The 25,068-nt window shown below is 31.5% G+C and overlaps 5 non-coding genes across 5 annotated transcripts; 2 read left to right on the top strand and 3 right to left on the bottom strand.

Moving 5' to 3' along the window:
- Positions 1-8,529: 8,529 nt before the first annotated feature.
- Positions 8,530-8,601, top strand: Trnag-ucc. Its single transcript has one exon. It is a non-coding gene; the product is annotated as a tRNA-Gly (tRNA).
- A 7,252-nt stretch (positions 8,602-15,853) lies between these two features.
- Positions 15,854-15,925, top strand: Trnag-ucc. The gene has a single exon. It is a non-coding gene; the product is annotated as a tRNA-Gly (tRNA).
- Positions 15,926-17,790: 1,865 nt separating this feature from the next.
- Positions 17,791-17,862, bottom strand: Trnag-ucc. Its single transcript has one exon. It is a non-coding gene; the product is annotated as a tRNA-Gly (tRNA).
- A 3,938-nt stretch (positions 17,863-21,800) lies between these two features.
- Trnag-ucc lies at positions 21,801-21,872 on the bottom strand. The gene has a single exon. It is a non-coding gene; the product is annotated as a tRNA-Gly (tRNA).
- A 1,726-nt stretch (positions 21,873-23,598) lies between these two features.
- On the bottom strand, positions 23,599-23,670 carry Trnag-ucc. The gene has a single exon. It is a non-coding gene; the product is annotated as a tRNA-Gly (tRNA).
- Between the last annotated feature and the right edge of the window lie 1,398 nt (positions 23,671-25,068).

Genomic DNA, 25,068 nt, shown 5'->3' with positions numbered 1-25,068 from the left:
AAAATCAAAATAATTAAATTCTATGTAATAATCTGAAACGTCGATTCTTATAAAATATAATGCAATGAAAAAAAACAAAAATACAAAAAAAATGGATTTACCAATAAAAAAGTAAACTTCAAAAGGCTGCCCTGTAAAGTATGCATTTTCGACTTGTCAACCTATTCACGCCATGTACGGATATAATATATTATGTAGATTAAATGTTTCTACACTATCGCATTTTTAAAGCATTTTTGCATATGAAACAATCATACAAAAATATTGTCTCATTCATCGTCAGGAAAGTAAAGCTTCTCCAAGAATAAAAAGTTCGATGACATTATTTTGACAACTACCCGCACTTGGCTATCGGTGGATTATGGCCTGTAGTCTGCACCCTCATAAGAGGCCTGTATCCCAGCAGTGGGAACATGATATTATATGGGCTGAAGATTTCCTTCAGAAATAAATAAATGTTTGTGAATTTAAAATTTACATTCAAACTCAAAACTCAAACATTCATTTATTCAATTAGACTACTATTTAGTAGCACTTTCGAATCGTCATTACATAAGTATTTTAACATTTACCACCGATTCGGAAAGCAGTATCTATGGAGAAGAATCGGCAAGAAACTCCATAGTTGCTCTTTTAAAATCATGTCAATATTACATAATATGTAACTTATATCTAACTTATACATAATATATCATAATATGCCAAAGAACTGTCCTGTGGCTTTTACGCGACAACCCTCCATGGGTCTTTATCGTCCATATATTCCTGAATACTGTAGTACGCTCTCTGAACTAGTACACCTTTTATATAAGTTTTAAATTTAGAACTACTAAACTCTTTAATATTGAGAGGAATTCTATTGTATAAGCGTATACCTTGACCCATAAATGAATTTTTAACTTTAGCTAATCGGAAAAACGGCATTTCAATTCTATTCCTGTTCCTTGTGCCATAATCGTGTCTATCTCCTACTCTTGTGTGTAAGTCGGCGTTTTTGTGAACATGCAAAATATTATTAAATATATACTGTGATGGTACAGTAAGGATACCAGTATTCTTAAAATGATCTCTTAGTGAGTCCCGAGCACGCAAATTATATATAGAGCGAATGGCTCTTTTCTGTAAGATAAATATAGTTTCTATATCTGCAGCCTTGCCCCACAGTAGAATTCCATAGGACATAATGCTATGAAAGTAGCTGAAATAAACCAATCTAGCCGTATCTTCATCGGTGAGATGCCTTATTTTTCGGACTGCATATGCAGCTGAACTGAGCTTACCTGCAGCGGTGTTGACATGGGCTCCCCACTGTAGTTTCTCGTCCAATGTTAACCCTAGAAATACAGTAGACTCAGTAGGATGTGATGATTCTATGTGAAAAGCCCAACAGCTATGAATCCATACTTATTTATATTATAAATGCGAAAGTAACTCTGTCTGTCTGTCTGTTACTCAATCACGCCTAAACTACTGAACCAATTTGCATGGAATTTGGTATAGAGATTTTTTTTTATACCCGAAAAAGGACATAGGCTACTTTTTACCCCGGGACATAGGATATGTTTTATTCCGGAAATCCCATGGGATCGGGAACTATGCGGGTTTTTCTTTGACTGCGCGGGCGATGCCGCGGGTGAAAAGCTAGTTACGTATAAATAGTTTAATTACTATTTACATCAAAACAGATTATAAAATCAATTTGGCAGTTTGACCAACCACTAACTTCCGATTTAAAGGTTTTTCTGAGATAAAGCATACTCGAGAATAGAAACAAAGAGCAGTTGTAAACATCTGTGGACTGATTTTATTAAGGGTTAAAGACTTTGCAGAGATTTAAAATATATTTAGATTGTTTTTAATGCGAAAGTGCGATGGTTGGATGTTTATTTATCTATTGACGTATCATCCATTCTGGCGTATTTGATAAACATATAAACAGATCGGAATCTAGGTGAAAGAAAAAATTACATAGAAAGAAGCAAATACAAATAAAATAAAAATGAACTCTACAAATTATTTTAAGTACCTTTAAAATTTCATTTTTGGTAGTTATGAATAAAAGGCCTTTATGTTATTAATGTTTAATGTAAAATCTAACAACATAACTTTCTAAACAATAATTAAAGGTAATTCGATAAGACATTATGAAATATCAACCAATTTGTCACATTAATTTTAAGCTTAATATTTACGTAATATTATAATGTAGCATCTTCATAATTAGCCGAAAAAATAATATATTCAAAATAAATAACCGTAACCGCTGAACCAATTTTGATAAATTACTTGTCAATCAATTCGCGTCACTTGAGCGTGAGACAGTCGAAAATAAAATTGCGTCTGTTACGTAAACAAAATTACGGTTTTAAATTATTAAAGCTTTAAACAAACAAAGTGTATTATGAAAAAAAAATTCCAAAAATGAAACAGATAAAAAATGCTATCAGTAATTTTCAACTTAAACTTTATTTCACGGAAACATTGTTTACGGTAGGCCCTTCCGAAAAAACTTGCATTGTTATATTGATTATAATATAATATTATTCGTAGTACAATACTGATACCCTTTGTAAACTAGAAAATATAAACAGAAATATTGCTACAAATTATAAAATATGAGAATTATAAACCGCACACATCCTGTCTAGCATTACCATTACCGCGCCCTTGCCTCTCAGAAAAAAAAAACACAGCTGTCAAATTTAAGCGCGTAAAATCTAGATTGGCAAACGTCAACGAATAATTGCATTTCTTTATATTGCGCCGCTAAGAAGTCGTGACCAATTCGTTTGTGAGGTCTGAAATGCATGACTGATATATTAATAATTTATTCGATTACATTTTATATTAAGTTATGTAAAAATAGTCTCGACGCTAGTAATGCTATGAAGACTTATTTATTGTATTTTTATAGGCTCTATTGGACAGATGATTTTCAACATCAATAAAGAATTTGGTTTTTTTTTAAAAAGGGGGCTTGAGTATAATTTTCTAAGTATTTTTTTACAATAAGTACCTACCTATGTAACACCAATATAATGAAACAAGTAAAGTCACAAATAATAGATAAATATAAAAAACAACGTTACTTATTATGTAGCTAGAGGTACCTACCCACAGGAAAACTAATAATGTTAAGAAATTTAATTAAGAAATAGACATAGTTTTTGTCTTTAAGAAGACCGTTAAATAATTTGTCTTTAGATCCTTTCATATAAAAAATACATACAAAAAATCAAGTCCCCTGTCATGATGATCTACTTTTTGTAACTACAACTGATAACTGCGTTAAAAACAACCGACTTCAAACTTGCACTTGCAAAATTTTCAAATATCTGCAGACAAAAATGCTCATAAAATAAAAACTACTGGGCCTATCCGAATAAAATTTTTATGGGACCAATTCGACATCATCCCGCATCGAACAAAAAAAGAATCACGTAAATCGGTTCAGAAACCTCGGAGTAATCGGTGTACATACATAAAAAAAAACATACCGGCCGAATTGATAAGCTCCTCCTTTTTTTTGAAGTCGGTTAAAAAGGGTGAACATGAAAAATTAAAGATAGGATGGAAGTGAAATATTTTAGTTATTTACCAATTTATTTATGAAAACTTCACAGCTTACAAATGTATTTACTTTAATAGAGCTAAATAAAAACTTTGTTGAAAATATTATTATATTAGTACAGAACTTTTGTTTATTCTAATAATTGTACTGTGTAGTATATATGTAGTTATAATTGTTTCTTCTACTTTTTTGTATGATAAGACTGTTCTTTCAAGGTTCCTTCTAATTTTCCTTAAAATGCCAACACCAATTTGTAACTAGCAACCCTTGCTGCCAAAAAAAGTAAGATTGTGAAATTTATGGAAGCCCCGATTATATCAATAATTAGGGTTATCAAATTGCGGCACAAAAACTGAAATGCCTTGTCCGAAACTACTTTAACCCGTGTCCTTAAAGTGACGTTTGTTATCAATGCAGGATAATATCTGTACAGATTATATTTCTACAGAGACATCTTCAAATGCTAAAATATTTTTTTAATCGATCGAGTAGTTTTTATAAAAATCAGTCTTTTCTCTTTATTCATAATTATAAGTTTGGATACATATTCGAACGAATAAGAAGTCCTAAATACCTAATTACCTAGCTTATAAATCATTTAGTCGCTAATTAGACGTATGTCTAGACATTAGCACTATCACCTCACGTCCTCCTATTCCTCGAATATTAGTTACAAAATAAATAGGTTTCAGAACATATTGTATTCATCTAACTATTCACATGTTTATAATTTATAAATGTCTAGTGTTAATGATTTGTCTTTGATCTACACTTCAATAACCCGTCATGTGTGAGTGGATTTTATTACGCCGTAAATCTTGCTTTTATTCCAATATTTTAGTTCAAAGAGGTGCTATATTTTGAAATGATCGTCTACGTACAAATACTGTTTGAACAGTATTTGTGTACAGTAGTTGTGTCTTAACAGTACTTGAGTACTGTTAAGTTTTTTTTTCACTGGATAGTAAAATAAATTCTCTATGGTTTTATATTTCAAAATATTAATAATAACACCTAAAACATCTTGAATATTTACAGATAAGGATTTCTACAACTCATGTGTTATTCTGGTACATAATGCTACATCACTGCTAAGGATCATCAAAATCCGTTCAGCTGTTTTGGCGTGAATGACTAACAAACAAACGTTCGAGCTTATATTAAAAGGAGGATACGATTACCCGACTTTCCTAAAGAAGTATGTTATTCTCTCAAAATAAATTTGCCTCTGTGTGATCACTACTCTATACTAATAAAGTATTTATTTAAGGACCCTCTTGAAATTCTTCCCTTATCGCGAAAGCTCTAGATAAAACTATATATGAAAGTCCTAGATAAAACTATATTTTGCTTAACCGCGACTTTGTTTAACTTTGAGATTAATCTCTATGCCGACAAAGGGTTTTTCAATATAATGGAATCTTCATATGAATATAAATATAAAGAAAAGATTGCCAGTTTTAGAATTATGTGTAAGTTATAGTAGTTATTGAGATAATAATTAATCTAGATAAGCTTTCATATTATGGACATAATCATAAAAGCAAGCAGCATTTCATAATAGGTATTACTAACTTTCCACCCGCGGCTTCGCCCGCGTATTCAAAGAAAAACCGGCATAGTTTCCGTTCCCGTGCGATTTCCGGGATTATACCTATCCTATGTGTTAATCCAAGTTACCCTCTATATGTGTGCTAAATTTCATTGTAATCGGTTCAGTAGTATTTGCGTGAAAGATCGACAAACATAAATACATACACATGCACATATACATCCATCCTCACAAACTTTCGCATTTATAATATTAAATAACCTAGGTATATTTCACCCATTTATTGTTTGTTGCGTTAACGTATTACGGTAATGTTCACATAGACTTCATTTTATTTAATCAACTTATAAATAAAAATACCTTACACATGGACGATGCCGCGAGCTACAACATGTTTATAATTGTATGAATATCCAAATATTGTTAAAAATAAGTATTCCGCGTAAAGAATGCTTCATAATTCTCAAAGAAAGGGCAATATCCATGAGCAGACAAAGAAGATTTTTTTGTAAAAACGTGGTAAAAACCAATAAACTTACGCTATGCACAATTCAATGCGTCGTTTATATCCTGTTATTTAAGGGTAGACTCCAGTGGATGCTAGGCGAGTCGATTCTAAATCTGATGGGGTAGAATAAGCTGATTGTGTTAAGATTTACCTACGTGATTTGAGTATCGTAAGGTGAGTATAAAACTTGTGACACGGACAAAAAAGATATAGATTAGGTATACATTACTTTAATTATTGTTATTCGCTGTTCCATAATTGTAATTACTATTTGATGAAGTTGTCGTATTAGAAGTTAAGTGATATTTGAACACATAATGTACTTATATTCATTGAGCTCTACGCATTTATGATTTCGTTCGCTTAAAACCGAAGTGCTACAATTTTAATTATTCATTTTGCCACCACCTTAGAACACATTTTAACTAGCATCGCTTGCAGTACGAAACGAGCTTTTCATGGTGAAATTTTATTACGTTTAAACATGAGCTTTTAAACGCTACTTTACGTACTTAACATATAAGTTTCAGAGAAGGCTATATGTCTTTGTACAACGTTTTTAGGGGAAAATAAGGAAATATTTGCAACTTTGTTATTTATTTGTTTATTTCTTAGGTCTAACTAACTTTTACCCCGGAGATTCGTTGCTCTACATTTGACGGTAAACGATGTCCTTCGACAAAATCCTAGGACCTGTTTTTCTTCATATCTATTTTAAGCATCAATAATTTATTTATCTATATATCTATCTTCTAGTACTACATGGTTGTATTATTATTTCTGTGTTTTTAAATTCATCTAAATTGATACAGCGGTTTATGGGCACACGGAATATACAGGCTAACGTTTTTATTGCTTAAGTTTTGATAACATTGAAAGAATATTGGATCCTTTTTTGTCATAAAAAATAACGGGAAGCATGAAAGGGTGTAATAAAAAGATAAAAAATAATAAAAAAAACGAAACAGATGTATAAATTATAAAAAAAAACTATTTGTTTCCAATACGACATACTTTCCCCACTTTGTGTTACCAGATGTCAGTGTTACATGTGTGAAAATTATTGGTTTTACCCAGTATTGACAGCTTTTTGTTTTCTAGCAATAAAGAGTTGAATGTGCTAAAATACAGATAATAAAACGAGATTGTTATGTTCTCATAAATCGTAAGTTAATAGTACCGTAATCGTAAGCTAAACCATCGCAGACTGTAAAACATAATACCTACCTATATCGTTAGTTAATTTTAGTATTGCAACAGGTCTTTAAAAAAAGCAAAAATTGTATACATATTTGTAATGGTAATATGTAACTAGTAGTTTGAGTTTGAGTTAAAAAAAATATTTTTTATTTAAAAGTAAACAGGTCTACCTACATAAAATGAAAAGAAACGTGAATTCTTACAATATTGTCTTATAATCCTCGAGGCAACAGCCCCGTCCGATAAATCTAAGTAGATACCATCAAACAGACTAAAATTTTAAATTTCCATAAAAATATTATTCAAGAGAGCAGTGGTGGCTCAGTGGTGAGACCTCGGACTTCGAATCGATAAGTCCGTGGTTCGAGACCAGGCGAGCGCGCAGGAAATAAATTGATTTTTCAATTTATCTGCGCATGTTGTAACATCACCACTGCTCGAACGGTGAAGGAAAACATCGTGAGGAAACCGACATGTCGAAGAATTAAAAAAGTTCGACGACATGTGTCATCCGCCAACCCGCACTTGGCCAGCGTGGTGGATTATGGCCTGTACCCTCATAGGAGGCCCGTGTCCCAGCAGTGGGAACGTATATGGGCTGATGATGATGATGATGATGATGATTATTCAAAAAGTGGACGAATTTGAAACCTATCGTCATGAAAAAATATGTTAAACTTATAAGCTCACATGCGCTTCATTTAAAAAGTGGGTAAATATTGTTTTAAAGTAAAGACAATATAAAAGAAGGGTGACTTGTCTTAAGACAGGTGGCAAACCCACCCCATTGTTTTGATATAAAACATTTAAATACCTTTCTTTCTTTCCCACAAAAATCATTCTAGCGGTAACTTCAACTACAATGGAAAATACATCTTAATTTAAAGGAATAGAACAGAAATTACCAACAGTGTAGTACCTCCAAAGTTTTCTAGCATACAATGCAATATAAACCTTAACTTTCAGGCGTAGAGCAGAAATTACCTTAACAGTGAAAGTTATTGTAAGAAATTAGGAAAAATAATAAGAACTCCGTTACAATTGAGCGCATTCCTTACACCTGTTGTTACAAGGTCGTATTCGCGTTTGACCTCTGAAATTTCTTTATTCAAACAATATAAAACAAAAAAGAGGAGAACAATAATTAATTATTCTGTTGTTTTCCTGAAACTTTTTTTTTTTAGTCACACAAGCGGTCTCTATGTATTTTAATTATTAATGTAAAGAATTTGAACGCGTGTACCTATATTCCGTTTTATATTTTAAAAACGCCTTGACCGATTTTGATGATTTTCAATAGTGCTAAATCATATAGGAGAGAAGGGTGAATGCAATAATTTTTTTCATTTGGAAAATGCCTGCCGTAATTGTAATTGCTAAAAGAAATAATGATTTGTGTGGTAAGCAAATCCGAGGTATTAAACTAGTTAATTGATTTGAAATTAAGTAGATAATAGTAAAATAATAGACTTAGTACAAACTACAAATTTTGACAGCTTTTCTAACTTACGCATTATATTCGTTTAGAAGAAAAGGTCAAAGGTCGCTTAGAAAAGAGCCAAAAAATAGAGATACAATTGGTAAAGAAAGAGATGCAATAGTTTTAGAACAAAATTCGCTCCAGTTTTTACGCTTCAATAATAAAATTGATAAAACAGTAATCTAATAAAACTGCTTATTTCTAAACTGTATCAACAAGCGTTGGTGGTGTAATGGTCAGCATAGTTGCCTTCCAAGCAGTTGATCCGGGTTCGATTCCCGGCCAACGCACACTTTTGCTTTTTATTTTGTCGACATTCTAAAAAAATATAGAACACAACGAATCCTTAAAAAATCTTCGCCGTTCTACTAGATAATTTTTTTATCAATTTTAACATTTATCTCAGTTAAACTTCAAGAAAAAGTAGGGCTAGTTAACAGTAAAGATGACTTAGCATTATCTTCCCAAGAAACAATCTTCATATCACTATGTATTGCGATAGGGGAATAACATCGTTCTAATTAACGCACTTACTCACTACTCTGTCCTAGCTAGATAGAAATCGTCCGTACAAATGAAATAATACGTTTTTCTGAATTATTTGTAATCTAATAATTATTGTATAACAAACATTCATAATCATCGTTGTTTTAATTTAACTTTTACGGTATTCAATATTTACATGTAAATCACTCATCATTATTTTTCTTAAACATTAGGATGCAAATGCAATTTTTATTTTTTATTAAGTTTTTTATAAATAAAAATCAAGTATAAAATATTAGAAATAATATTTATTTATTTTATCTTTTCAAGTATAGAACAAACCTCTAACATATAAAAACTATATTATTGCTAATTCAAAAAAAATATTACTCCGTTAGTCGCACGTATAAACACGTAGAACATGCGAACATTTGCTAATTAGGACACCAATTAATCAGCTCATATCAGATATCACAGTGCGTCATCTAACAAAGAAGTGGAAGATGTTCTGTTTGCTGAAATTTTGTTACGATTTATGAACTGTGAGTCACTTTCAGGGGATTTTTACTGCAGGAGGAAAGACATGTGCGAAAACAATGTCAACAATGTCAATGAACAGATGTCTTCAAACTGTAGCTTTGGGCGTAAATAAATCTGGAAAAATAAAAAATAAAAATATTTCGTCAATAGAATGAATGAGGTTAAGATAATATTATACCTAAATAATCTATGGCATTTTATTACTATAAAGCTTTTATCTTTTGTCATACTAATATTATAAAGCTGAAGAGTTTGTTTGTTTGAACGCACTTATCTCAGGAACTACTGGTCCGATTTGAAAAATTATTTCGGTGTTAGATAGCTCATTTATCGAGGAAGGCTATAGGCTATATAACTTCATCATTCATGCTAAGACCAACAGGACTTGAGCCACGCGGGTGAAACCGCGGGGCGCAGCTAGTATATTATAATGCATTATGCAATGCGTAGTCTGTGTAATCAGGTGTAATCCAATCCCCGAAAATCGGCTGCGTTGATTTCAATTTTACCAATATTTTAAGTTTATAACCTGTATTAACATCGTATCTTATACAGTCAAAACCAGCGCAACTGCCTAGTTACAAAAGTCCCTACAATCGTGATATAATTGACACATTCCTCTTTAATATTCTACCAGAGTCCATTATTGTATGTCGGCAAAGTCATAACTGTGGTCATAACCGATTCTTACTAGCGATGACATACATTTCAACGGAATACCATAGATTTCACGATTCGACGCTCCAAATACTTTTTTCTTGTTAATGTGATCGAAATTTACGTGATGATTTTTTTTATTTGATGACTAACCAGTTGTTAGTAACTTGAGCGTACATAAGCTGTCCGATTTACGGTTTTGAGATATTTTTTACCCTTTTGAAGACATTTATTGTCATGACAATGCTTTATCCTTAGGCTTTATCTAGAAAAAACAAGAGTTTGCATAAAATACGCCAATAGAGAAAGAAAACTGAAAAAGAAAACTTTACATAACAAAGTAAAAAGTAAAATAAAATAATATGTATTTTCATCTAAGCCAAACATATAATAAACGAAATAAAAAATATAAATTTTGATTACAACAAAGCTTTAAAAAACAAATTTAAAAAATGTTTACTGTGCCGGTGGTCCACAATTAACTTTCTCGTGAACGAAATAATTTAAATGTTCAAAAAGTGTGCATTCTCACAAATTGTGCTCGCTTCGGGGAGCTTTGAGTAAGGTGACGTGAATTTGTGGGAATTTTGGGATATTTCTTACTTAAATAAAACTCGAAAAGGACATACGAATATTATTTACAATATTATAATATTACCTAGTTGCGTATTATTCTTAAAAGATGTTGTTAAACATTAAAGCGTACCTACGCGTATTGGTATTTTTTCAATGCAATTTAGTTTTATTGTGTGCAAGCTAGTTATTATTTGAATGCTGTGTGTTCTATAGTAATTTAAAGCTATTTAATGAGCTAGAGTATAATATAATGATTTAATACAGGTGAAAGAAAACATTTTTTATTTTTTATTTTTTGTTCGCTTAAAACAGAAATTATAGTCACCATATCTGGGAGGGTAATTTGGCCTGGCACTTTTGACACGCGAACCGAATGTGTGGTCCCTATTCGGGATTTGGGGAAGTGTAACACGTGCTTTTGTTGTTTCACGAGATAAAAGTCAAGCAGACAATATGGCGCCTGAACAAAAACGTTTTGAGAAGTGCAATATTAATGACAAATAAAAAAGACATGTGATGAATATTAATCATAACTTTGTCAACTTCAAATTATAATGCAAGGAGTCATAAAAATTTTACAGTATTGGTAATTATACAACTCCCTTTAACATCTTATAAGTATCATCTCAACCATGTTACAAATTATATTTGTATGTGTGTACAATAAAGAGTAGGTAGGTATTCATTTCATTTTATTTATACATCAAAAACTTAGAAACATTTATAGACAGATTATTATGTATCGTGTATTAGTTAGTAATGTAATAGCTTCCTAAATATCAAATCATACTAATTTTATTATTACCTATTAATAAAAACAACAACGAAAAACTACTTCTTCCTAATATACTCTAGATTTGCGAGTAAACAAACACATGTGTCCTTTAAATCAACGTCTAAAAGAAACCGCTGTAAAATTCTTAAAATTTTTAACACGTTCTATTTAAATGCCCATTCATACAATAAATCATTTATATGCATCCAACATAACAATTCAAACACGCTATTATATACTTTATTACAAACGTAAAAAGCTCAAAACAGCGTCTTTTTAAACTCATAATAAATACAATATAGTAGGAAGTAAGAACGTGTAACTCAATACTAAATAAAGTTTCCTATAAGATACCGAGAAATTTGTCTATTTGTTTTCTTTTTAAATTGATTTTCGGTGTCATGCATGGAACTAATATTGATTAATTACTATGGAATGTGCTAGGCTTAAGGTCATAAGTAGGTACATTATATTGGTTCCTGGATTGAAACTTCCACGACGTGACGGTATTTCCATGACGCGACCTTGAAATTTTACTCTCAACGCGCCTAAAGAAGTTTCACTTAAAAATAAAAATAAAAAATCACACGACACCACTTGTACAAAACTGATATAAAAATCAAAAATAATCGATCGGTGATTTCTGTATCTTTGAATCTTGCAAAAGAAGTTTCACTTCTAACACGTGTGCTCGGTAGACACGCTCTTTTTTATTTTTTTCGATCAACTAGCTATCATAAGAAATTCTTTTAAATGCAGTTTAAATAAAATTAACTATTGAGACGGGAAATCCCAATCTCTCCATGTGATGTTAGTTTGATATTTTTATATACCCGACGTGAAATTTATGACCTTTAAAATCATGTTTTGCTTGTATTTGTTTTATTCAATAGACTACAAAGTTTATGGTTTACACTAGTACTCAGTCTAGCAAGTGTTTCTCAAACTTAACAGAAACGCCCTCGTGAATTTAAAGTCTACAGAAAACCGTATAACGCTCAAAAACATAACAAAGACAGATTAGGATTCCAAATATTTCTTATATTTAAACTGAAATGCATTACACTCAAAATATTGTCAACTTATTATAGTACTTACCACATAGTACTAACTTTTCACCCTTTACTCGAATTGAAACCTAATAGAATATTATACATACATATTATGTTAAAACCGTCCTCATCACTCAAAAAAAATAACCCCATCAAAATCTGTTGTGTTATTATGCATTTAGCATACAGACACAGAAGGCCAAAAGCGACTTTGTTTTGATTTATTGTGATGATATGTGTATAGTGTATAAAATAGTATCCACGCTGACGCAAATATTGACTCGATTCAATTGAATAAATTAAAACTAAATATGGCTTAAAAGCTCTTCTTAAGTCTATGGGTAAGTTTGATTGACTTTACAAAGTTAATTAGGTAAATAAAGGTTCTTTATACCGAAAAGGCACTAAGTTTGAGAACATCTGAACACTAACGAATACACTATTCCAGTAAATGCAGTAAAAGGATTGCAAACAATGACACAAACGTTTAACGTTCGAAGAAAAATGTTATAAAACATACACGTATGAAACTTTAAGAGTTATGAGTTCCTGCGTATTTTCACTTCAAAACTAACAAAGTAGTTTTTTATAAAAATTAAAACTCGCAAATATTTCAGGACTGCGCCGTGTATGGTTAGGAGTAAATCGGTTGAGCGATTTTGCGAATGAATAACAAACATATTTTTTTTATTTTTTTTAAATTTGCATTTAATTTTATTATTATTATTGTCAATTAATACAGGACAATTATCAAATACATAATAGCTTTGATTAATTATAAAATCTTATCAAGTAATTTCTACGTAAATCATTCGTATTTATCTATATGCGTAATATTGTATCTATCTAAAAGATTGACTGATAATAGTGAGATTTCTTTGTTATTGAATTAAATATCGTAGAGACGTATGTAAGAAGAAATTGGTGCATCCACATAAATAATATAAATTTCTACCCACTTTAAAATCTAAAGAAATGAAAATTTGTCTTTCAAACACTTCAAAAAAACATTTGAACAGTAAACCGACATTTAAATTCAAATTCAAAACCTGTTCATTAATATAAATTCTCGCATTTCTATCGAACAATTTCTTTCAATTACTGTTAAAATTTTTGATTTTATCGACAAAGCACATCACTAGTAAAGTGTAAACGTCACAAGAATGTCCACACTTGTACGTGGGTATCGTTCTAAACACACAACATAACTTGCAGCATTAAAAACACCAGTTCCGATCAATTGACAGGCAGACAATATTTTAGGGTTCCCTAGGAAAATAATTAACTATGAAAATGTACTTTGCGAGAAAATATTCAGATTTTATGCTGAAACATTACATTTGAAAATAATAAGATGAAAAAGTAAGATCTTTTATTTATATATTTATCGCTTACCTCTATGAATATTGAATTAGGTAAATTAGATTCAACTATTTACCTAAGTTTAAATTGTTCAAAGTTCCGCATTCTGCTTATCACAACAACTACGTTTTTCAGAGTTGATAACGCATGTTTAAATGCTCTCAAGCATCAACAATTAAATAGTTTCCATTCCACAACATTGTTCATCAACTGTTGCTCAACAAATGTTTACCATGAATACGAGGCTTCTAAGAGCTAGCGCGCAAGAGCAACTTTTGTCTCCGCAACTATTTGTCTCTCCCATCAACTCCTGCAGCTAGTAAGAAAGTGCGCGCACGTAGCGACGCAACTTCCCATAGAGTTGATGGGAGAGACAAAATAGTTGCAGAGATAAAAGTTGCTCTTGCGCGCTAGCTCTTATTCTTCTTCTCTTTCTTATATTATGGCATTCCCCGATCCCAGTGAGGACGGATTCTGCCAACGTCAAGTTTTGAACGGATCATCAGAGAATTTTATCTATCCAGGTAAGACTGATCCCGCATTTGAACTGCTCAATCTCTTCCGTGATTTTTCCTCAGCACAGAGTATCAAGTTGCTGCATTATAAACTTAATCATTGAAATTAATGATAAATTTTGATCTGTGCGTACATGACACTTGACATTGGCAGAATCCGTCCCTATTGGGATCGGGAAGGCCATAAACAAAAGAAGAAGAAGATATTTTTATCTATCGTTTATGTTAGGTACTCTGTGCTAGGAAAATCACGGAAGATGATATGCTTTACATTTACTTATAACGTTTTGGCAATAACGGCCTGTTTTATAACTATGCAGTGGACAGGTACACTGAATTGCATGAATCATAATATTGTATTCATTGCCAAATCATAATATGTGATCTACATAAACATGAAGCACTATATTTGATCTTAATGATATCATTTTATTGTTTTAATAGCACTTTTGAGAAACACTCACGCATTATTTACGATCGTTTCCTTCGTTATCCTTATAGTGACGAAATGTTTTATGTTTTCCTTATATTTCAAGAACCTTTTCATGGTCTATTTTCTATAAAGACAAACTCAACAAATTATTGTATTGTCAAGTTGTCAACGATCCTTGAAAAGTGTACAAAGTTTGAATTAAATTTGTCCGTTGAATGTGGGTCAAAAATCAAAATCCAGTTTAAAGAAGTCGGTACTTATATTATACCCGTAAGCGAAGCTGATAAACTCAAACTCAAACATTCATTTATTCAATTAGACTACTATTTAGTAGCACTTTCGAATCGTCATTATATAATTATTTTTAACATTTACCACCGATTCGGAAAGCAGTATCTATGGAGAAGAACCGGCAAGAAACTCCATAGTTGCTCTTTTAAAATCACTTAAAGACATTTTATAGTCAGATTATAAGTTTTTTTTTGTTTTTTTTTAATTTATTTATTGATTAAAAAAACTATTTTTCAGATCATCAGGTTATAACTATATTTTCAGATCTCAGAACATAAATATTAGATCAATTTCGATCTCTCAAGTGACAATATACTCACAATGTAAACAAAGTCAAACTTTAATATAAACATAGTTTCATACCGTGTGTTTGTTTAGGCTCATGACAAATGGCTTGCCCGCTGTGTGTGACGTGCAGACAGAATGGAGTTCTTTAGAAAAAGTTCCGTATATTATACTAGCTGTTCCCCGCGATTTCACCCGCTTTGCTCCGGTCCTGTTGGTCTTAGCGAGATGATTTATTATTTGCCTAATAGCCTTCCTCGATGAATGGGCTATCTAACACCAAAAGAATTTTTAAAATCGGACCAGTAGTTCCCGAGATTAGCGCATTCAAACAAACAAACAAACAAACTCTTCAGTTTTATTATATTAGTATAGATACATGCATATTGGCACTATATTAGTTAAAATTGTCGTGTCTTTGATCTTAAAATAACTTTCTTTCTTTTGTTGTCAAGTATTTAAAATTCAATACATGATACTCATTTCATTAAAATAGAAATTGTCTGCCATCTGAGTAAACATAAACTTTCAGTTTTAATAAAATTTGTCTATTTTAGATCAAGTTAACAAGCGTTGGTGGTGTAATGGTCAGCATAGTTGCCTTCCAAGCAGTTGATCCGGGTTCGATTCCCGGCCAACGCATATTTTTTGTACACCCTATTTTTAATATTATCAAGGAACAGATCTCTACATATATTACAAAGTGCCTTGTTATTCTTATTAAGCGGTATTATTTTGTTTATTTGACGTTTATATACATTCTGGATCAATATTTAGAAGTAAGAACAGTCAATTCTCAAAAAAAAATCAAATCGAATCACTTAACATACAACAAAATGAGAAACAAAAAACATCAAAAAAATTGAGGGTAGTATTACAAATACAAAGTTTGTATTACGGGCGTTTGTATTACAAACGCCCGACCCTTTAAAATTCCATACAAATAGCTCTCTGTCAGATTTCATGTTTTACTCACACACACACACAAACACACACGTACACTATACAAATGTAGTTCATATATAAGTACCTACACCTGTCACTGTGTGCGTGAAACATATTCGCAAAATAAAATCCAACGCGTTTAACAATCATAAAATTAAATTGTGTCATCTTAATTAAGGTGAGATTTTGTGGGGTGAGGAGAATATTTACATCTCATATGAAGAATGTATGTATAGAAGCGAGAAATCAATAATATTCAGAACAATAATATTCAGTATTATTATTTATTTGCTAGATTTACAAGGACATTTAAAAAGAAGTCGAAGCGTAATTGTAAAGCTCATAGGTACTAGCCAATATTATGTTAATGAAAATCTGAAAATGTTATTTTTTCTACAACTTTATTGGAATGTTAATTTATTTATAATGAAGGGATTTAGGTTAAGCTTAAAATGAATAATTGAAATATACCTAGGTACCTAGTATTTTTCTATATCACTTTTGATTGTGAATAAAGTTCAACTAGAAATTATGTGGTTGAACACGCAAAATAAAAATTTACGTGAGTTACCGAAGCAATAGATTATGTGCCTAATTTTACGTAACAATAAGGGTGCCATCAGACAGACTGCATCGCAGCAACTGCGCGCGGTCGATATATATAACTGCAAGCAGTTATGTGTGTTCGACTTCATGCTGTCATGATATCAACTGCACGCAGTCGGCTGCAGTCGAGTGAAGTCAATATCAACTGCATACAGTCGCGCGTTCAACTTCGCGCGGTCGGCTGAAGTCGGGTAGCGTCGCCGCATGCTGTCCACCGCTACTGCATACAGTTAGTGTGCACTGTGCAGTCAGTCAAAGAACCGAACGCAAAATAATAGCAAAATAATATTCCGTATGGCAAAATAATAGCAAAGGATCAATCCACATTCGTGGTGTATTTTGCAGTTTTTTAATTCGGTTATATCGCCGGCGGCGGCGGCGCCGTAATAATATTAAGAGGCCTACACCACCGAAACTAGCGCCACCGAACATTTTATTTTTTTACTCCTTAACCAGATCAAATTTAAAAAATCTAGCTCGGTACTTTGCTAGTATATTACTTGTAGTATTTTTGGTATTACTTTTCACTATTCTAACTGTTCATTATTCTAGAGAACTTTTGATTACCGCCAAAAGTGGCCACTTTTGGCGGTAATCAAAAGTTCTCCTTATTTACCGAATGCAAAATAATGAAAAGTAATACCAAAAATACTACAAGTAATATACTAGCAAAGTACCGAGCTAGATTTTTTAAATTTGATCTGGTTTAGGAGTAAAAAAATAAAATGTTGGGGGGGCGCTAGTTTCGGTGGTGTAGTCGCCCGTCTCGTGTGTGCTTCCATTTCGACGTCAAACCTTACACTAACTCTTGGCCTACATGCTTGGTTTCGACTGCGTGAAGTCGGACCCGACTGCAGACAACTGCGTGCAGTTGAGTATAGCAACTGCGTGCGGTTACTAATGCGACTTCGTGCGGTTGTTGTGTTGCAGTCTGTCTGATGGCAGCCTAAAAAGTGTGCGTTGGCCGGGAATCGAACCCGGATCAACTGCTTGGAAGGCAACTATGCTGACCATTACACCACCAACGCTTGTTCACCTAACCTTTATGTAAGGTTTTATTCAAAAAATTAATGTTTACACAGATGCAAAATTATCAATGTAGAGACTAGAGAACTCTTGTATTAAACTAGATACAATTAGATATTATATTAATTTTAATTTTTAACCATTTACGAAGCGAACTTAACGAAAGCTGATAAATTTTGAAAGCATAGAAAAAAAGTCAATGCTATTTAGCTAAATATTAGCTTACAAAAATTATACCGGCCGAATTGATAACCTCCTCGTTTTTTTTTGAAGTCGGTTAAAAATTATATTTTACCCGTTTAAAAAATATTTAATTGCTGCTCCACTCCGATTAGTTAGTAACATGTTCTTTCTCGACAAATACTCTATCCATTACAATAAAAATGTTTCAATTCAAATAAGTAGTTCTTGAGATGAGCTGATTCAATCAAACAAACACTTCAGAATATGAAGTATCGAATCCTCATAAGATAATAAACCAAAAGGTAGCTCATTCCCGTAACACATACTTATCACTCTGACATCCTGATTCGATAAATTGATGATTCAAAAATCATACATCATACTTGACCGAATATAAACGCGGGAAATGCAAAATGTTATATAATTTAAATCTTTAGTTTGGCGAGGAAATAGAACCTAAATATAATGCTAGTGTGAAATATACTCTATATGGTATTGATAAGGTTGATTTTGCATTGGTTTTGTATAACAGGGGTCCCGAATATGGCCCACTTTCGCCAGCCATCCGTTTGAAATGGGAGCGATGATTATTTGTTTAATGCGATTTTCGGCAATAGACATGTTTGATGTACGTGCACTTGTTGTGTTGGGATTCATCTGGAGATAGATGTGAGGATAAATTTCGTAATTAAAATTTTGGGTGTAATATTTGTCTGCTTGAAAACTTATAATAATGATGACTATTATTGTAGAATTAATTAGAACCGATGAGCGCTATTTATTAATAATTATTCTCATTTATAAATATTATTATTAAATATTATTAGGTTCGATTTATAATTTGTTTCATATAATGTCAAATTAATGTAAAAAGTCTGAAAGACTCTTCTTAAAATCATAATAACATATTATTGTAGTGTTAATAAATCAAAACTGTCCTCTTCCAGTTCTCACAGTAAGATTTGTGAATATGCTGTTTGTTTTTATATTTGGCGCCAAATCTAAGCGCCAAAATCAAATACAAATATCAATCCTTTTTAGGATCATAATAATAATTTATTATATATAAAAAAAGTTTATTATTTTAGCCAATAAAGTTCTCTCTAACTTAAGTTACCTACCATAAAAGTTAACATGCTACTGAAAACCAATTAAAAATCGCAACCCTGCTGCCTTCAATCAATGAATTTGACATTGACAGGTGACACATCACGAGACCATTGCCACCTCTGCGGCCAGTTAATGCATATCTGGAGGTCGTGGAATATAGGTCAACTCGACGTTGTGTTCATTATCTGTGCTGTTTTTTTTTAACTGCGACGTGCCGCGTTTTTAATCTGTCTCAGCCTCACTGCCTCAGAGCTGTCAAAAAAGGATTCTGTGGCAGATTTGTCTTGGGAATTTTTGTTGTTTCGTTTTTGTTTGTTTAAAAGTTAAATTAATATGTTTAAGAACGAGTATGTATCATTTGTTTTTTTTTATGTGCTGCTTATTATTTAACTATCACTGATGTAGTTAATGAGATTTTTGACTTTTGACTTGATTTATGTAGCATAGGTACACAGTTGATATACGGTGATAGGTACCTACCATTCAAACTCAAACTCAAACATTTATATAATCAATAAGACTAAAAGAAGAAGCACTTTTGATACGTCATTTTTTTACATATTTTTAACCTTTACCACAGAATAATGCATCGGCTTTAAAATTTAATTGTGACGTTTTCAAATAAAAATTTTAAAAATATAAATACAGGTAAATTAGCTTGGAGAAATTTTGGATATGTAGTGGTGTGTATATTACTCAGATCTTAGAGCGCGTTTCCACTATATCGTTCTGGCCTCTACAAAAATGTTTCGATATCCTAACATTACTATTTAATTTTATACTTATTCCTAGCAACACTTTTGTTTTCAATAAAAACAACTTTTAATTTGAAAGAAAATGGTTTTGACTTTATAAAAAAAATATATCATTCAATTTCACGTCCTTGAGCAAACGACAAGGCGACTACCGTGAAACAATAAAATATCGCGTCCATTATAATTTGTTTCATAATTAATATTTGACTTTATGTTACATTTGTCAATCATTTTCAGCCTATCACAATCTATGTGTGTGGTATGATTACACAAAATTTTAACACCGATCTTATCCAAACATAGTGTCAATCACGTAATATTATTATTTACATAATATGATGAGTTATTTGACAGTTAGTTAAGTGATTAGCGCTTCACGAGGATACTGGATTCGATTTCCTTGGAAATTGAAAACTGAGAGAAGTAAATTGAAAAATGTAAAGATGTTATCCGATAAATAATTGAGTGAAATACCAATTTTGCATGTATTAAAATAATTCACTTGTAAAATTGAATAATGTAGAGTAATTTACAGAACATGCCCGTATGCCCGCGCCTTCGTCGTATTCAATAATAGATTCTTTATAATGGATCTCAAGTAGTTAACTGTAGAAACTTAATGATTAAATTAATTTTGCCATGAAAAACAGAATTATAAGAATGCGCTAAGAGCTTTATAAGCAAAGTTTAGAATTATATTATGGCTACAATTAGTCACCCTACTTTACTCGTACAAAACAATACAATAATCCTATGCACCTGGCTTACGCGTGCCTTTTTAAAACTTTTTATAGAAGCAATAGAGGTTTTAACAATTTGTTCTTATTTTATTTATTTTTTAATTCTTTATTGTATGTACTTACAATCGGTTTTATACTACGATAACTTAAATAAACTATCATCAAAGTAAATTGTATAAAACGCGGCCATATCCGATCTTAAGTATAGTAGATACCTATTGTTTAAATCATTAAATTTTTATTAATTATGTTTTTTTTTACTTTCATATTCGCAAACCATACGATACTCGTAAGGTCACTACATCACTAATATGCGTAAAACATACATAATATCACAGTTTCAATATTTTAATATCAAAACAAAACTATACTTAATAAAGAATGCCTAAATCAACAAGATACAACAAAAACCAAATATTTACTATTACTATTATACAGTATACACCTTAAATTATAATCCGATTCCAAAAACTTTTCTAAATAAACAAATATTTATACCTAAAAAAATCACTAATTTGACAACCCTATTTAAAGGACAGTTTAATCCGTACACCTGGCATCGCGTGCCCTTTATTTGTCGTATAATTTTTGAAGCAAACGTATTCTATAACTTGTTCGATATACATTGCTCGTTTATAACTGCAACATAATGCATAGTATCAGAAACTCCAAACAAATGCAGCAATGGAAAGCAATGTATTCGTAAAAAACGTTCTAAATAGACAAGGCGTTAGTCTTTTAATACGTTTAATCCCGCACGCGTTTATTCAGGACATGTTATACCTTGTGAGGGTTGAAAATATTTATTTAAGATTACAATGTGGCCTTTAATTGTGTAGTATTAATTGTGGGGCGTTATGTAGGGTTGTCTCTTTGGTAAAATAGCGGTGTTTTTTAATTGTTCGGAATTTGATATTAATAATAATTAAAAGGGCGAAGAATTTTGATTCGCGGCTTGATATCAAAAGTTGAGTGGTTGTTAGATTTTTAATGGAATACATTTATGTTTTTCATGTGTACTATAACATCGACAAAATGGACAATTTTGTGATGTATAACAAGTAGAAAATTAATAAAAATCAGCCTTATGGTAGTATTTAAAAATAGCATAGATATTTTCTTCACAAAATAAAATCAATGAAAGCAAAAGTGTGCGTTGGCCGGGAATCGAACCCGGATCAACTGCTTGGAAGGCAACTATGCTGACCATTACACCACCAACGCTTGTTATTATTGGATAAAATAAATTATTTCTATATTTATGTGAAACCATTGTATATATAAATTTATAAAGAATAGAAAAAATTCGATCACGAGGCGGGACTTGAACCCGCATCCTTCGCGCCATTCCGGGGCGGATGCCTAACCAACTCAGCCACTCGTGACCCGCCTGAGCAATCGAATTCATTCTATGAGATGTGATTATAATATAATTCAACTGAATAGGAAATCAATTGCAATATTATTTCTCGTTACAATGAGAGTGGTCAGTGGTCACGGCCTTTTTATTTGATTCATTAAAATAAATTAAATTATTCATCACGCTCGCTATAAATCTTATTAGGTAAACATTTATAAACCCTGTTTTAAAACCGTCAAATTCCAAAATAAATCATGCAAATTAATCAAGTCTGTTGTTACAGGTGTTCACATATCTGTGTCGAACAAACACGACTGCTTTACGTCCAATATATTAAAATGTATTTATTTTCGCATGTATCGTTATTCATTAGTACAATTTCTCAGTGTTTTGTTGAAAAATATTTTCATACTTGTCAGCTGGATTTATTATGTTCTGACAGTGCTTTGTTAGGAATTCAGGGGGATTTTTTGGAATAATTTAGGTCTTGTATGAGCAGGATTTGAATTTTAACTTGCAAGGATTAAAATATGTTCATAGTATTTGGTAGACCGCCTCCTTGGTACAGTGAGTGACGCGTGAGCGTAACACCGAGGAGTCCTGGGTTCGATTCCCTGTAGAGACGAAGAGAAAAAATGTCTGTCTGATAGGACTCAGAAGGCTGATCACCTAGTTGTCCCTAAAGAAAATCGATCAGTGAAACAGATGTATAATGCATCTGCCCCTTACCCCACTATAGGGGACATGGGATTTCACTAAAGTATTTGGTAGAGTTAGAATTTAGAAGTATCCGATTTGAAAACGAGTCACTATCTATTACAAGATAATAATCCAATTTGGCATGCGCCAAAATCCAAAATGTGCAAACTAAGTAAAGCTAGGTTGACTCCTTAAAAATTCGACTTAAAGTTAAAAGCTTTAATAAAAAATAATAACTTGTAATACGTTGTAATAAAAATAATACACACCATCCCAAATTATTATTTTTTTCATTTTTACGGAATCCTGATATTTTCTCTACGGGTTCCGTAGAATTCTCTTTAGAAAACAAACCCACAGCCTACAGCTCGTGACTTTTTCACGTACCAATTTGATATTTTGATAATTATTTCTTTAAAGTTCTACTTCCAATGAAATACTTGAGTAGACTGTACCAAGAAATTAGGCTGAAAAAAATCCGTTTGAGTCATAATGCCGACGTTACCTGATGTTAATATCTTTCTTTGTTTACAAAATATAAAGTTACTAATTTAAGTGTCAAGTGTCAAAGGAAATTCGAGAATGTTTTTGTTCTTTAAGTGCCCGGATTATGTTTTCTTTATTCTTTGTAAAGATAAGCTGTTTAAATGCCGTGATTACGTTTTTTGTTTGAATTGTGTTCATTAGCTTTTTTTAAAAGTAGATATTTTGTACATTTGATAATGTAATAGGTATGTTACCTAGTCTATATTTTGCAAAAAATGTAGAAGCAGGAAGAAATCGTTTATAATGTGAATAATTAACGTATTTTATTTTGTACAGTATAATAAAAAATGAGCTTTAAAATTATGAAAAAGCATCTGTTGAAAAATTATTTGAAAAGCAAAAGTGTGCGTTGGCCGGGAATCGAACCCGGATCAACTGCTTGGAAGGCAACTATGCTGACCATTACACCACCAACGCTTGTTTCAGTATTGCTGAAAATATTTATAATAGAAATTCAATTGCTTCTTTATATATAACACTTACAGCTGGTTAAAGTTAATCATTGTGTGTTTAGTGTATTGGTATTTTTATAATTATGTTTTTATTAATTTCATTAAGATTGCTGTAGTTTCACCAAGAACAATTAGAATTATAAGAGAAATAATTACCTACACTTTTATGCGTATCAGCATTAAAAATTATACATGCCTGATTGCTAAATATAAATCGGTTAACAGAAATATTGTTTCAATGACGCTGTACACCTGTATATAAATTATAATTTTTTCAAGAAGGAATTATTCTTTGTAAGGTCGTACGTACCTATGTGAACCTATTACCTTCGTGTGAATGATGTTATCCTAAATATACTGATATTAATGACCTTTCTACATGTTCCAGGCGAATCTTAACGATCATAAAATTAATATATAATTATTTTAATCAAAATTACAATTACAAGAGCACGCATGATGTCGAATCGTATTAAACACGAAAATTCTTATCAACATTTCTCAGTTTTAACAAGGCATGATATAATCTCTTACATGTTACAAATTGATTCATTCCAATATAACCTATATTATTTTAAGAATAAGGATTGTTATCCTGTGAAATATTTTGTACGATTCTTCAATATAAGATGAAGGAGTAGAATGCAGTTCGTGATATCTGATTCCTATTGGACTGTAATCTTAAAGTACAGTCTAAATCACAAGTGTTCAATATTATTATTTAATAATAAAGAGTTTTATATTAACTGTCATTTTATTTATTCCCTATTGCTTATATGGGTATCATAATATGAGCTCTATACGGAGAGGATCTAGCTTCATCTCCCGTAGAAACCAATAGTAAACATGTCGGGATACAAGATGTTAGATAAACTACTTCACCAATCACCATAAGGATAAATAAATGAATACAACATAATTCATATAGAGCGTTTATAATTAATAAAATGTACTTATTTCTAAATGCTTACAAGGAAATTGAATCTATCTGTGAAAGCATTCAAGATTAAAAGCTAATGAGTAACCTGATTTAAATTATACATAATATAATAGGTTTACATATAAATTATAGCTTTTAAAGTCTAGCAGTCACTTCTGTTATCAGTCCACAAAACTTTTCAATATTCAGTAGAATAAATGCTTACTACATACAAACAAAGACAGAAAACAGCTATTTATTATAACTAAAAATATATGTGTATGCGACTGTACAAAATAAGTTAATATTCATCCGTAAATAGCATGCTTTTCGCTTATCAACCCCATCATATCAATTAAATACCAGAACAATATAAACCCTATTCACTAGGAAATAAAGGCTATATTCCAATAAAAGTGAGATCTTGTTAGCAATGATATACTA

This window comes from Colias croceus, chromosome 25 (genome assembly GCF_905220415.1).
Source record: "Colias croceus chromosome 25, ilColCroc2.1".
Lineage (NCBI taxonomy): Eukaryota > Metazoa > Arthropoda > Insecta > Lepidoptera > Pieridae > Colias > Colias croceus.
The sequence above is the reverse complement of the archived record's forward strand: the minus strand, read 5'-3'. Positions and strand labels throughout refer to the sequence as shown.